Source organism: Cuculus canorus, chromosome 5 (genome assembly GCF_017976375.1).
Source record: "Cuculus canorus isolate bCucCan1 chromosome 5, bCucCan1.pri, whole genome shotgun sequence".
Taxonomy (NCBI): domain Eukaryota; kingdom Metazoa; phylum Chordata; class Aves; order Cuculiformes; family Cuculidae; genus Cuculus; species Cuculus canorus.
Window position 1 is genome coordinate 18203322 of NC_071405.1, and position 14600 is coordinate 18217921.

The window sequence follows — 14600 nt, forward strand, 5'->3', positions numbered from 1 at the left end:
GATTCTTCGATTTTCTCTTGTATGACTTCACGTTGTACATTTGGTTTATGTCAGATTTTTATAATCAGCTTTGTTTTCTGCCTCGTTTCTGCTGCAGCCCTGGTGATTTCTGTGTGTTAAATGCTGTCACCCAATAATGTTACAATGTCTGTGCAGATTGTGAGAAGAAGGGGAAAAACAGAAGAAAAGCTCTTTAGTAAGTAAAAACAAGCAGACAAAGAAAAGTGGCAAGGAAACAAAAAAGGAACCAAGTTAAGTATAGTTGCCTTTTTATCTGACTTTGAAAAATCTAGCAAACTCCAAAGATGCCCTCTTTCAATTCTGAGAGTGTGGCAGATCCTCCTTTGATGAACGGTAGGATGTGGTAGGAATGGCTGGACTAAATGCAGGCTCTTCTTGCCTGTGGCTCGACTGGCCATTAACTAGCTTGTATTTTCTTTGTTTGCTCTTTCACAATAGATTGAAATGCTTGTTGCCAAAACTGTTAGCTTTTGTTTTGTTTCCTTATCCTGCCTCTGGATATTTGCAGAAGTAACACGGTTATTTTATTTGCAGTCTTGTTTTTGAAAAAGACATGCTCTTTCAACTGGATATCAGCAACTCCCTATTGGGGAGGATCCTTAACTCCATTACGGTATTTACTAGTCTGCAGTCTGTGTGCGTATTTTGATTTCATCACCGGAGTTGGCTATTTTACTGTGAACTGATGGGATCCAATCAATAACAACTTCTGTTTGAACAGCTAAATGTAATATGTACCTTTTCAATAATGAGTTCTCTTGATAGTGTCCAGGCCATTACTTGACTATTGACTGATGCCTGTGCCTGCAGATGGTAAAACCACAGCAAACTCGTTTATTCTGTGGCCAGAGAAATAAGAAATAAATAGACAGTGGTACCGGCTCAGCCTGTACTGTGACAGAATGAAGCTCCATTTACAGAATTAGGGGTTACTGTAACGCGAAGTGCAGTTCCAGTTATGGTGAACTTCAGCAAACAACAATACCATACTAAGACAAAACTGTAAATCCTATCCAGAATGTGCCCCAATGTGCAAAAAGATTTTTGGCACTTACTGTGCACCCAAAGTTACCAAGTTTGTGTATGCCATGGTAGGTACATGCCCAGATGGGTAGCTGAGCTCGTCATTGCTGGTCAGTGGGAAGTAAGATCTCTGTGTCTGAGTGCATGCAGTGGGAGTGCAAATGTGTGCACACTTTGGAAGGTTTGGCTGTTTTGAATAAAATGTGATACTATTTCTATTGCAGCTGGAGTAAACCGCTTCATTGAATCTGACAGCTCTGTAGGGTACAAAGGATGCCTGATTCAAGTAGTAATTAATTTGTATGTTTCTGGGCAATTGTGGCATTAGACAAAAAAGCTGAAATCAGAGATACCTTCCCCTCTAATAAACCTCATCAGTCTCTGTGTGATCAGGCTGCTGCCAAGAGAATGAGGTTCCTGTAGAATTTGAGCAGCACAGATACATTCGTAACACTGAGGGAAAAAAAACCCAGACCAACAAAACCTGTGCCATGCAAATTTTGCCATCGGTGCTATTGTAGCAGCCAGACGAGCATCTTCATGTCTGCTCGCTCAGGATCACGCTGTCTTCCTTAGCCTGCAATAAACTCTCTCTTCTTCCAGTGTGGTGGCACAAAGAATGAATTTGCTAATGTGGACAGTGTTTGTGCAAAGAGTATTTTGGCCCAAGACCTTACGTCTCTCCCTAGGCCCTTTCTGGACTTTGTGAGGGAAGGTGAACAGAAGACATGCTTAGAAATGATATTGACTGTGCTTTCAGTTGCAGAACCAAGACATTGGTGTGATCACCAGCTTCACAAAGCACCATGCTGAAGCCTTTGTGTTGCCTGCAGGGGCTGTTTCTAAACGAAGCCTGAATAGGGGCCTGATTGCACCTCTTCCCTTGATTACAGAACAAGATTTCCTGGGGATGCTGCCTGCTGAATGACAGAGGAGCCCGTTGCTCTGTAATTATCACACTTTTAACTGCAGTGGGAACAGATTTGTCTATGGCCCCTCAGCTTCTTTTAGAGCAACAAGTTACTGCAGGATTTATCTTCCACCTGCCCCTTCAGAGCAGCCCAATTTTGGCTGCATCTGAAAGGACTGCCTAGCCTCACTTGCAATCACCTTATCTCCTGCCAGCCACCCCAAACTTTGTAACACTGAGAGAGTAATTTGGCCCTTTGCCATGAGCTTGATGGGTGCACCTAATTTGCATATTCATTTACATAAATTTTGTAATCAGAAACAAATGAACATGACCATAATATTTGCCTCCACTTGTGTATTCCTTGATAGATGAATATAAATTGGTTGTTGTTGAATTCACCAGCAATAAACAGCTGCAGACTCTCCATTTGGTCTTGTACTTTGCTGTTGCAGAGGACAGTAGGCAGTTCTGGGACACACTATAGATGGGTCCAGATCTTCACTCGCCAGTGTAGAGCTCTAGAATTGATTGCCTCCAAGGGCTGTGGAGTAAATATTGCAAGGGGCAAATATGCTGTTTTATGACGCTTCTTACGCCCCAGCTCTGGCCAGAAAGCTGGTAATAACTCTGTTCATGACTTAGTTTTGCAGCAAGTTGTTTTTCCCCGTCTCTTTCTCTTGCCCATTCTTCCTAGTTCAGGTTCCCTTGGTTGTATTTAAAATAGTAATCTTTTAACCATCTGGTTGTAGTTCTTTGATGCATTGCCAGATGAGCACCGGACAAAGGTGGTGCATTAAGATATTAATTAATGTTTATAAGGTGTTTTGAAACTCCAAAGTGCAGTTTAAGCACCATTTGTTATTCTTAATAATAGATACTAAAACTGAGCAGGAGTCACAGAATTTCTATTTGAGTCATACATATCCCTGCACAGAAATTGCTTTGGACCCATCTCACTTCCCTAAGTGTGGACTGCCTGCAGCTCCAGACATAGCTGGATTTGTTTCATACCCTTCCCTGCTTTTAATGGAGGGGAGCCACAGGGAGATTCCCAGCCCCTGCATGGAGTATGCTGTTGATTCAAACAGTCTAGCTGCAATACATGCTGACAGCTATATTCTTCTTGTTTCACTCTTCTGTATTATAGATGACCATGAGGCTACAATCCTTTTCTGCTTGATTGCAGATCAGCTGCAGCCCTCAGGCAACAAACAAGTTATAGCCCTCACTCAGCTGGGCAGAGCTTGGACATCTCCCCTGCTGAAATGAAGCAAACTGCAGTTGGGTACAAAGGAGATAACCATTTGGTGTGAGGTGGAAATGGTGGAGTGAGAACAATTGTAGGCAAGAATGAGATGAGATTTGGGCGAAAAAAATGGAATGAAAATGTTAAATTTTTTAGAGTAAGCCATAGGTTACTTAGGCTGTTTACAGCAGCTGTTCTGTCTTGGTTTTACCTGCTTAATAGTATAAGAGAACAGTTCTTAGCTGTCACTAAGAGTAGCCTTGAATGGGCTGAGTGAGTTTCTGAGGGCTAAATCTAGCTGGAGTTTGAATACCAGCTTCCTCTATCAGCCTGTAGACCAGCCTCCTGGCTCCTGCTCTGTCCCAAAGTGGGCACTGCAAGGTTCTAAACTGTTGTTTTGTTTTTGGTTTGTTTTTTTTTTTTTTTTGGGGGGGGGCGGCGTTACTAAATAATGGTTTAAATAAAAGTAACTAATAAAAATTATGAAAGTGAGCAGAGCTGGAAACTTCTCTTTCCAGCTTATGGTCAAGGTATAATTTGTTTTCAGAAGGAAGGATTATTTTCTTTTGGTTTTGCCCTAAAGAATCTAAAAGATGGGAGGAAGTTGATCTGTTATTACTGTCCAGGCTTCTGCTGAGTTAGGCAGCCTGTCATGGAAGTCAATCAGCAGTAAACATAGCCCTAAATGAGACAGCACATGCTGCAGCCTTGCTTTCATTCTTATTAGGATGGAGGCCTGCAGGTCATTTGCCACAGGGTAATTTTTGTTGAGTTTTGGTGGAAAATGGAGGCACATAATCCTCCCAGGTATATTGAGGATGCTGGAAATGGCGCGACAAAGCTACAGGAAAAGAAGCAGAGGAGGAACACATCTGTCCAGCAAACTCTGGCACTGCTAAGAGAAGATGAGCTTCTGCATGTCGACCTCAGCACTGACTGCTCCCAGATGCGGGAGAAGGTGGTAATACATGTGATGAAATGGTAGAGTGGCCGCCTGTCCTGGGCCAACTTCTGATTTTGCTTTGCCTCTTCCTTTGCTGACCCTCTTTGAACTTGATAGATAGATAGGTTTCTTTCTTTCCCTATAGAAAAGCAAAATGCCATGTTATTGCTGTCCAGAGACAGCAGTGTGACTTTTGGGTGTATGTGTGTGTGTCTCCCACAATCCTTCATTGCAGACAGACTCACTACCATTGTAAACCTATAGTGCAGAGCAAAGCATTTGCCCTTCTGTTGACTGTAAACAAGTCCAGGAGCTGACAACTGGGTGCAAAATAGCCTAAGGGCTGAGAAAGGTAAATGGGAGGGTGTAGGGAGGACTGTGGGTATCACAGACAACTCGAAGCATAACTGGTTTGTATTTGAATGTGTTTGCTCTGAAATGGGGACACACGCCTGAGTGCACTGTGTTCACATTCTGTGTTGCCAACTGTGTTGCCAGTCATGCCATTTCAGCTGTCCAGGCCCTGCCTGCATGTACACTTGCTAAACTCATTATCCTGAGAGGAGACGCTAGTTATAACGTGTAATGAAAGCGGACTTGGGCAGCAGAACTTGGGTGGTCTGGTCATAAGTGCATTAGCACCTAAGAGACTAATTTCCATTTCTGCCACAGGTTTCCTGTGTCCATGGAGTGATTTGCTGACAGACTAAAGGACTCAAGATTGAGTTGATTGATTGATTGATTCACCTTTCTTTGCAGGAAGTATATACCTGGCTACCCTCTTTCTGTCGGTTTCCATATCTGACGTGTTTAGCTGGTGGAGTTTCCTGTACTGTAGGTATTAAGAATCCTATATGCTTCTGTATGACAGTGAGGGAGATGTATAAATAACTTAGCAGGACAGGTAAATGATGATAATTCATGAGCACCCGGTAGGATGACCTGATCTGATTGTCAATTTTCCAGCTAGGCTTGCAGTTAGAAATTAAGGTGTCTTTCCTTGTAAAGTAGCCATCTTTGTGGAGCATTCTTCATCTTCCTTTTCAACTGAAATCTCCCAGTCTCCTGCCACTTTGTGCACGTATCGCACTCTGAGTACTCAGACGCTTCCGAGGCCAAGCTACAGTCGTGGTGGTAAAGACAGAGCCCAAGCAGCACTGTAGCCTCTTCACTGCTGGGTCTCATGGAGCAGATGCTGCACTGCAGAGTGCTGAGAAAAGCAATGGGAGGACAGTTTTTGACTCTTTTCTTTTTTTTTTTTTTTTTTTTTGGTTTGGTATTTATCTTAGGTGTTCCACTGACTTTCCCCAAATGCCCTTAGTCATGAACCTCAAATGCTGACCATGTGCTTTACCTTGTGTGGTGACCCATCTCTGCCTACCTGTCTGCACTGGCACTCTCTCTGCTGTGGCTGCTGCTTCCAGCTTACCCCTTTCACCCTCCATGCTTGGCACTCACCTCGACCTTGTGCCATCAGGGAAAGAAAAGAAGGTATAAAAAAGGCTACTGGAGCAGAATGGCCAGGTTTGTCCTCCCTCTATTCCTGTATGAATCGTTGCACAAAAATCAGGAAAATAGAGAAGAAAGCATGTTTTTGAGTGTTTAATTAGCCCAAAGCTGGCACATATTTTGTGATTCTAAGGCACTGAAATGGTAGGTAAAATCTTTTCTTTTCCTGTTAACTTTCGTGAACACATGTCTAACTTGTTATTAAACAGCAGCACTGTTTTGCAGCTGGTCTGCAGTTTGCAGTATAGATCAGGGAGGAAAGGGATACTCGGCCCTCGGGATTTTGCTCTGAGGTGTGATCTTTTTCCTCTTACTCATAGAATTTGACCAGTGAAGTAACCTGAGTGAATATAATAGACTGGATTTGGCTTTGAGTATTTGACAGAGAACTTTATCAGAAAGGAAGAAGCAGTTCATTGGTAGAAGTAGAAATCTGAGCTGTAGGTTAAAACCAGGCCCCAGAGGTTGCTTGGCTGCTGCATGTATTCAGAAGCCTTTCTCAGACTCCATAGTCTCTTGGGTGGATTTTCATTTCTTTCATAAGTTTGTTGCCTTAGTACTTGAGAAAATATGTCACTGAGTGAGTTTTCCAAACTTCTCGTGTCTTTCTGCAGGCACATATTTGAGTTTCTGCTCTTTGCTGCTCCTTCCATCCTGCCAGCATGGCTTTCAGGGTCAGAGTACCTCTCAGTTCCTTTCTCCTCAAGAGAATATAGGAGATATCCTTGGTCTTAAAGGCAGATTTGTCACTGAGGATGATCAGGAACTACTGTTGAAGCAGAGATGGCTAGCGGAGATGAGAACAGGTTGTGTTTTGATCTGCGAGTTTTATAGCTTAGTGGTGTTTGCAGCTAAATTGCTTAAGCTTCTATCTGTATATGGCCAAAGATATATTGCTTATGTTCCCCAAAGAATTTTTTAAATGGGGAAGAAGTGTATGGAATAATTCTTTAATAAATTGCTCTTAAACAAAGAAGGCAAAAAAATAAAAAGGTGAGATTTATGAAGAGGAAAGGAGATTAAATTTCTCGTCTAGGACCATCCAAAAGAAAAAAATGGGAAAGCAGCAAGAATTTCTATGCTTTTTTCTTCTATCTTTTGCTTTTTCCTCTGTGGCTTCTGTGAGAGCTGCCCTGAGACTTGGTGTGGTAGGGAGGCAGAGGACTGCACAAAGGGACCACCCTGCATGATGCATGCCAGAATTCTGGTGTAATTGGAGATCTGTGTAGGTCGTTGTTATTCAGGTAGCTTCAACTTTTAAGGAAGATAACAGGAGATCAATGAACATAAAACAAACAAAAAGGATTGGATATATTGCTATCATTAAGCAATAGCATTTTACATCTCTCAGGATAACCAGAGCTAGAGGTATGTATAGATTAGAATAACAGATTAATAGAATGGTTTAGGTTGAAAGGGATCATCTAGTTCCACACCCCTGCCATGGACAGGGACACCTTCCACTAGGTCACGGTGCTCAAAGCCTCATCCAGCATGGCCTTGAACACCTGCAGGGATGGAGCATCCTCAACTTATCTGTACAACCTGCTCCACTGCCTCACCACTCTCACAGTAAATAATTTCTTCCTAATATCCAGGCTAAATCTAAGTCTTTGCAGAGCCTTCTCTTCTCTAGGCTAAACCAGCCTACTCTGCCCTTATATGGGAGGTACTCCAGCCCTCTGATCGTCTTTGCGGACCTCCTCTAGATTTGCTCTAACAGATCCATGTCCTTCCTGTGCTGAGGACTCCAGAACTGAATGCAGTAGTCCAGGTGGGGTCTCACAAGAGCAGAGTAGAGGGCCAGAATCACCTCTCTTTACCTCCTGATCACACTTCGTTTGATGCAGTCCAGGATACGGTTTTCTTTCTGGGCTGGAAGCGCACATTGCTGTCTCATGTTGAGCTTCTCATCCATCAACACCCAAAGTCCTTCTCTTCAGGGCTACTCTCAATCCATTCTTCACCCAGTCTGTATTTGTGCTTGGGATTGGCCCAACCCAGGTGCAGGAGCTTGCGCTTGGCCTTGTTGAACCTCGTGAGGTTCACGCAGGTGCACCTCTCAAGACTGTCCAGGTCCCTCTGGATGTCATCTCTTCCCTCCAGCATGTCGACTGTGCCACACAGCTTGATGTCATCAGCAAACTTGTTGACGGTGCCCTTAATCCCACTGTCCATGTCTGAGACAAAGATGTTAAACAGTACTGGTCCCAATACCTATCTCTTCTGGAATGCCACACATTACTATTCAAATTTTCATCCTAGTATTTGTCTTCAGCTAAGTAAATCATCAACAGCCTTCGAGGATCTGTTCCATGAGCTTCTGCTGGGAGGGGTCTAAGTCTCTTTCCTTCTCAATCCATTCTTCACCCAACCTGTATTTGTTGCCCGACCCAGGTGCAAGACTTGGGCTTGTTGAACCTCATGAGGTTCATGAGGTGCACCTCTTAAGCCTGTCCAGGTCCGTCTGGATGGCATTCCTTCCCTCTAGCATGTCAACCGTGCCACACAGCTTGATGTCATTGGCAAACTTGCCGATGGTGCTCTCAATTTCATGGTCTGTGTCTCTGACAAAGATGAATTCTTAGCACAAGTCCAGGGAGATGATGTCAGTTACTCTTCCCTTATCCACCAAACTGTAGCCCCATCATAGAAGGCCACTGAATTTGTCAGGCATGATTTGTCCTTAGTGAAGCCATGTTGGCTGTCACCAGTCACTTCCTTATTTTCCATGTGCCTCAGCAGAGTTTCCAGGAGGATCTGCTCCATGATCTTGCTGGGCATAGAGGTCAGACTGACCGGCCTGTAGTTCCCCTGGTCTTTCTTCTGTCCTTTCATAAAATGAATTCTGTTTCCACTTTTCCAGTCAGTGGGAGCTTCACCAGACTGTTACGGTTTCTCAAATATGATGGATAGTAGCTTAGCAACTTCACCTGCCAGTTCCCTGAGGACCTGAGGATGCTTCTTATTAGGGTCCCATGGACTTCTGCACCTTCACGTTACTTAGATGGTCTCCAACCTGATCCTCTTCCACAGTGGGTGGTTCTTTGGTCTCCCGGTCTCTGCCTTTGCCTTCTGAGATTTGAGGGGTGTGGCTTGAGCCCTTGCCAGTGAAACCTGAGACAAAAAAGTCATTGAGTACCTCAGCCTTCTCCATGTCCTGGGTAATTAGGTCTCCAGTTTCCTTATTATTTCCTTATTAGTTGCACCTCAAAAATGAGGACCACTCATGCAGGCATATCTAGCTGAAAATTTGCCAGCTTAGGAATGTGGCAGCTTGGAAGGTAGTAGTATGATGATGACGGTGTCACTATTGGTTTATTAATGGGTAGAAGACCTGGAAACATTGGATGCTACAGAAAATGTAAAATCCTCTTTCTTCAGAGTTCCTTTAGTGGACACTGTGTTGTTGGAGAGCTGATTTTTTTTTTTTTAATAAAAAAGAATAAAAAACCTCCCAAAACATTAAGGTTCTGATGATCAAATTGCAATTTAGGTTGTTGGCTAAGCTGTTTCTCAACTGCAGCAATGAATGTATCTCCAACAAATTCCCAACCTGCTGATTTTGAACAGGTATGAGACCTATAAACTCTGCTTTGCATCTTGCACATAAATGTATCTATAAGGCAGTCTGTTTTTTGACTACTCTATCTTGTGGCATCTTCAAATGAAAGATATGTGAACCAACATTTTGACCAGCTAAGACACATCAGAAAAAGACAGTTTGGAAATGCTTTCCTTGTGAGAAATGGTGGTTTCATTCAAATCAAAATATTTAGAAAAAAACCTTGATTTATGTCAGTAGAAAAGTAATGTATTTTTATTATGCAGAATTTCTGGATTCTGACTTTGTTTAAATGTAATCTATATCAATTGTGCATATATTTCTAGCTGATTTTTTAACTTATTGACATTATTGCCCCTAATATGGACCTTCTACTGATGAGCTGCAATATATCACAGAAATGTTTAAGTATTTTAAGGAAGGGGCATATGCTCCCATGCTGACTAACAATCTCTAATGAAAGCCTGTGGACTCAACCCCACTGTGCCAGGACTGTGGGAACTGCTAGGCCCAGAAGTGAAAGTGTAAGGAGACCTAAGCATAAATTAGACTTGACCAGAGAGGAGAATAGATTTTCTGCTTGCAGACAGCGAGCAGGGCCAGGAGCACAGGCAGGGCAATGAATCAGATCAATGCCCTTTGAAGCCTCCCAGGAGGAAAGAGTGGCATGGAGCACTGTTCATTGGAAGTGACAGATCTGTAGGTAACTGCTGTCTGTCAAGAGCTCCACTAAAGGAAGGGTCCAAAGGATTATCTTGGGTGGACAGGACTTGAGTGGATTATTCCCTATATGATTGCTCAGATGTGCCAATATCACTGAACAGTGCAGTTGTTGGACAATCACAGTGAAGGACCACAGCTGCTGGTTTGAGAAGTTGGTATTGTCAGCAATTGTATCTTCACCTTTTTAGTGTGTGGGATTGAATCTAAGTATTATAGTTGCAGCGTAGCTGAACCTAAGGACTGGGCAGTGGGCATTTCCAAAAAAGACCATAACAAATACATCTCTGTGCAAGAAATGCTCTTTGAAATGCAGCCAGCCCAAGCTGAGATTTGCGCTGAATGAGCAAGGCTCTGCCTATGAAAATCACTTGGGAACTGCACTAGTATGGTATGACAGCCACTCTTGAGCTCTGGAATGTTTTCCTTGTCATTGCCTATGCCAGTGTGGTGAATCCCAGTTTGCCTGAGGCAAAGGATAGCTAAACCAAAGTACTAACAGATCTGTCTCAGGAGAACAATTGGCTGTGTTTTCAGACCTCATTTGTCAATGGTGTTTAATTATAGCCCTGCTACCACTTATAGTGGAGATCACTGCTGTGTTGTAGGTCTATTTAGTGCTCCCTCTGGCCTTAAAAATCTATGAATCTATACACCACTATTTTGGGGCATTTGTAATGGTCCTCACTGGTTTTCTTCCAGAGCTGGAATTGCTTAAGTTTCCTCTTGGTTACTTGACAAAATGTTATTGTTGGAAAGCTGACTAAAACAATTTAAGCCACTTTTCAGGTCTGGGAGTGAAATGAAATGTAGGTTTCATCTATTTTAGTTTCTAGCCTTACATTCGCCCAGTTGTTTTCTCTTTGTGGATCCTTGGCTGAGTGTCCTGGGTACATGAACTATTTGATCGTGCAGATGCAGTGTCATTAATGAGCTGTTCTCTACAAAATACATCCAATGTACAGATCTTTGTATAAAATATTTTCTTGCACATCTGGTTGCATAAATAGTATTCAACTTAAAGTTAACTCATACAATGAGTGCTCTGTAGCAAAGTCCTCATTCATATTGGTGAAGGATGTGCTTAACTAAGAACTAAACTCAAATCTGTTTAGATTTGTTGACCTTGTCAGTTTAAAAAATACTACTTTTAAGTCTCATTTTGAAAAGAGATTCAGGTACCGTGGAGTGTTGTGACAGGTTTGGGCTTCTAAATAGTAATTTTGATCTTTTACCTTTATATTGTATTTTTTTCCATCCTTTTCACCTCTAAAGATTTGGCCCAAAAAACACATTTCTGTTTGAGATCCTTTCCTTGCCTGTGTTTGCTTTTAGTAATTCTAATGATCTGATACTGAACTAAAACCAAGGCCATTCAAATGTTCTGTTTTTAAACAGAGTGAAGGAAATGTAATTGCAAAAAGTCCTGCTTTAATGTGATGTTGAAGTTGTGAATTTCAGAATGTAATGGTAGTACCTGCTACAATCAAAATGCCACATGGCATCCGTTCAAATGTGCTTCAGACATCCTGCACTTGAATTGTGTGCAAGGCAGGAAAGTAGTAGAGCTAAAATGCTGTCAGGTTAATAATAAATTGTGCATACATGTGGCACATTTCATCAGAGTATTCCTAAGCATCTCACAACTACTGATAAATCAGTCAGCCTTCACAACACTCTACCACACTGAGAAATGCATGTTATCTTCATTTTACTGATGACAGAAGTGAGAGGCAAGCAGAATGTGAATTATTGAAAGGTATGGAGTCAGAAGCTGCCTGAGGTGGGATTGGAGTCCAGAACACTAAATCCTAAGTATTAAACAATATAGTAGTTTATCGAGTTTTATCCAAGTGTGCTAGAAAAGCTGCTGTGGTTTACATTGACTGTGAAGTTAAAAATGGGGCTTTGGATTTTAGGTATTCTTGTGAAATTTCAGTTGATTGAAATTCAAAGAAAGATCACTTTTTATTCTTTGTGCTGGAGTGGATTGTCCATATCCAAGAAATTCTGCCCTTTGTGGCTGTTGTCACAAAACTTTGTTGCCTGAAACCATCTTGTAACAGCTTGCTCCTTACCTATTGCCAGTCTGCTGCAGTGTTTGAGGTGTACTTTATGGATTTCTCTGTTTAGTGCTGGTTTATAGTCAGTAATGAGGAAAAATAGATTTGAAGGAATAAAAATTTGAGCTGTTTTTGCCCATCTGTGGTTTCCATGCTCTTCCATATAATCTTTCGAAACAGGGAAGAAAAGATCCAGTTCCTTTAAATGTTTCCAGTTGAGAAAAGTTTGTTATTTAAACAAAAATACCAAAATGAAACACTAATTTCAAGTCTCTGAATGCTTTACTGAACATCCACTTGGATGGAAGGTGTCAGGAGAAAGTGTACTTGGGTCTTACATTTCTTCTCCCCTCTGCATTTCTGCAAACTTGCCAAGGTGATGCTCTTGTGTAACCTTCTCTTCCTGCCTAACATTCATTGTACAGTGAGTTCCTCTGGAAACTTTGCTCCAGAGAGGAGAGACATCAATGAACCACTGAAGGCAGGACCCTGACTTGCTGGGCTTCCAGCTGAGAGATAGATCTGAGTTTATAGGAAGTTGTGCAGATGTGATGCAGACAGAAGAGCATTTGGTTGGACTTTTTATTTTGCTTGGTTATTTTGAGAGATCACATGGAAAAATGAATTCCTGAAAACAATGGAACATTTTAGAAGGAGTCTTTCTTTTGCGTTTGTTGCCCAAAAGTCTCCTCTTTAGACACTGAAAATGGTTCCAGTAAGTCCCATTTCTAGTGTTACCCTTGAAAACAAACTTGCCTGGCAAACAACAGGCGAGCAGAGAGTTCTACATGGAATGAAGATGGTAGCAGGTGTGGCAGGATGGTCTTGTGCTCATTCTGGTAACAACAACAAAATGAGGAGACCTGAGTAGAGGCTCTTAACCTAAAAGTGTTCTCTTATTTTCTGTACAATCATGACATACTGCATTTAACTGTACTGTCCTCCAACAGATACTCTGTTTTACTGCATAGCATACAGGAGTGTGAGTAGGACTAATTTGCTTAGGGGTAACTAACATTACTGACCTGGCATTTATTATAGAAGCTGTTTAAATTAAATTATTAGAAGCTGTAAACATACTTATGGATTATTTCAGTGCAGCACACAATAGAATTTAATTGTTAGTGCTGTGAAGAAGCAAATCACTGGAAATCCTTCAGGTCTGTAATAAAACTCATCAGCAGAACTAGGCTAGAAGGTAACAGATGTAAACTAACAGGCAATGCCAAGATCAGGAGTGACATTTGTTGGTAATGCTGTCAAAGTGGATCTGAAGATACTCACAGAAAAGAGAGTGGCCAATCCAGACTGTGATGTGTTGCTAGAGCTATTAGCTCCATGATAGATGGTTGGAGAGTGATGTGCAGACCTGTGACTATATGGATTATTTCCTTAAATCTTTCTGGCAGTCTTTCATAAGCCAAACCACACCTCAACACTGACACTCCAGGTGTTCCTTCCTCAAAGCAGAAGGAAAATGGGTTGATTTGTGTAGGTGCTAATGACTCTACCTCTTTTCACTGCTTTTTCTCTAGCCTAATTGTCCCATCCAGGCTTCACATTGGCTCTTCTAGGCTCATCAATCACTTTACTGGGAGTAGGTAGGAAGCAGATAGCACTCTGACTTTGGCACTGATCCTCCTTCCTCTTGACTCCAGCCCTAACGTGGTAAGATGGAGGAAGTTGAATTTGGGAAGGAGAGGTGTAGTGAGAGAGATGATAGATGACGTGAGGAGAAAACACAACTGTCAAGATAATCATGACTGGCAGGTGAACAGCCTCCCAGTTGTGACTGTCCAGGCCAGCTTTTGCATGCTGGCAATGGGAGACAAAGCAGTTTCTCTGAGGCAAAGCTACAGGAGGCTGGGGGTTGGGTTTTGTAACTGGAGAAAGAGAAAGTGAGTCAGCACAAGAGAACCAAGTCACTCTGTGTTTCTGAGGTAGGAAGGCTGCCCAAGCATGGAAAACTGATCAGTCTTCAAGGCACCCAGTTGGAAGGTAAAGTTGTACTTTCACATTTCGTAGAATGATAGAATGGTTTGGGTTGAAGGGGCCTTAAAGATGATCCAGTTCCAACTCCCCTGCCGTGGATAGGGACACCTTCCAGTAGTTCAGGATGCTCACAGCCTCATCCAGCATGGCCTTGAACACCTCCAGGGATGGGGCATCCACAACTTATCTGTACAACCTGCTCCACTGCCTCACCACTCTCACAGTAAATAATTTCTTCCTAATATCCAGGCTAAATCTAAGTCTTTGCAGAGCCTTCTCTTCTCTAGGCTAAACCAGCCTACTCTGCCCTTATATGGGAGGTACTCCAGCCCTCTGATCGTCTTTGTGGACCTCCTCTAGATTTGCTCTAACAGATCCATGTCCTTCCTGTGCTGAGGACTCCAGAACTGAATGCAGTAGTCCAGGTGGGGTCTCACAAGAGCAGAGTAGAGGGCCAGAATCGCCTCTCTTTACCTCCTGGTCACACTTCGTTTGATGCAGTCCAGGATACGGTTTTCTTTCTGGGCTGGAAGCGCACATTGCTGTCTCATATTGAGCTTCTCATCCATCAACACCCAAAGTCCTTCTCTTCAGGGCTACTGTCA

The 14600-nt window shown here is 42.5% G+C and overlaps 1 protein-coding gene across 29 annotated transcripts in view; it reads left to right on the forward strand.

Moving 5' to 3' along the window:
* NRXN3 (neurexin 3) overlaps positions 1-14600 on the forward strand; it is a 998348-nt gene that overhangs the window by 52388 nt on the left and 931360 nt on the right.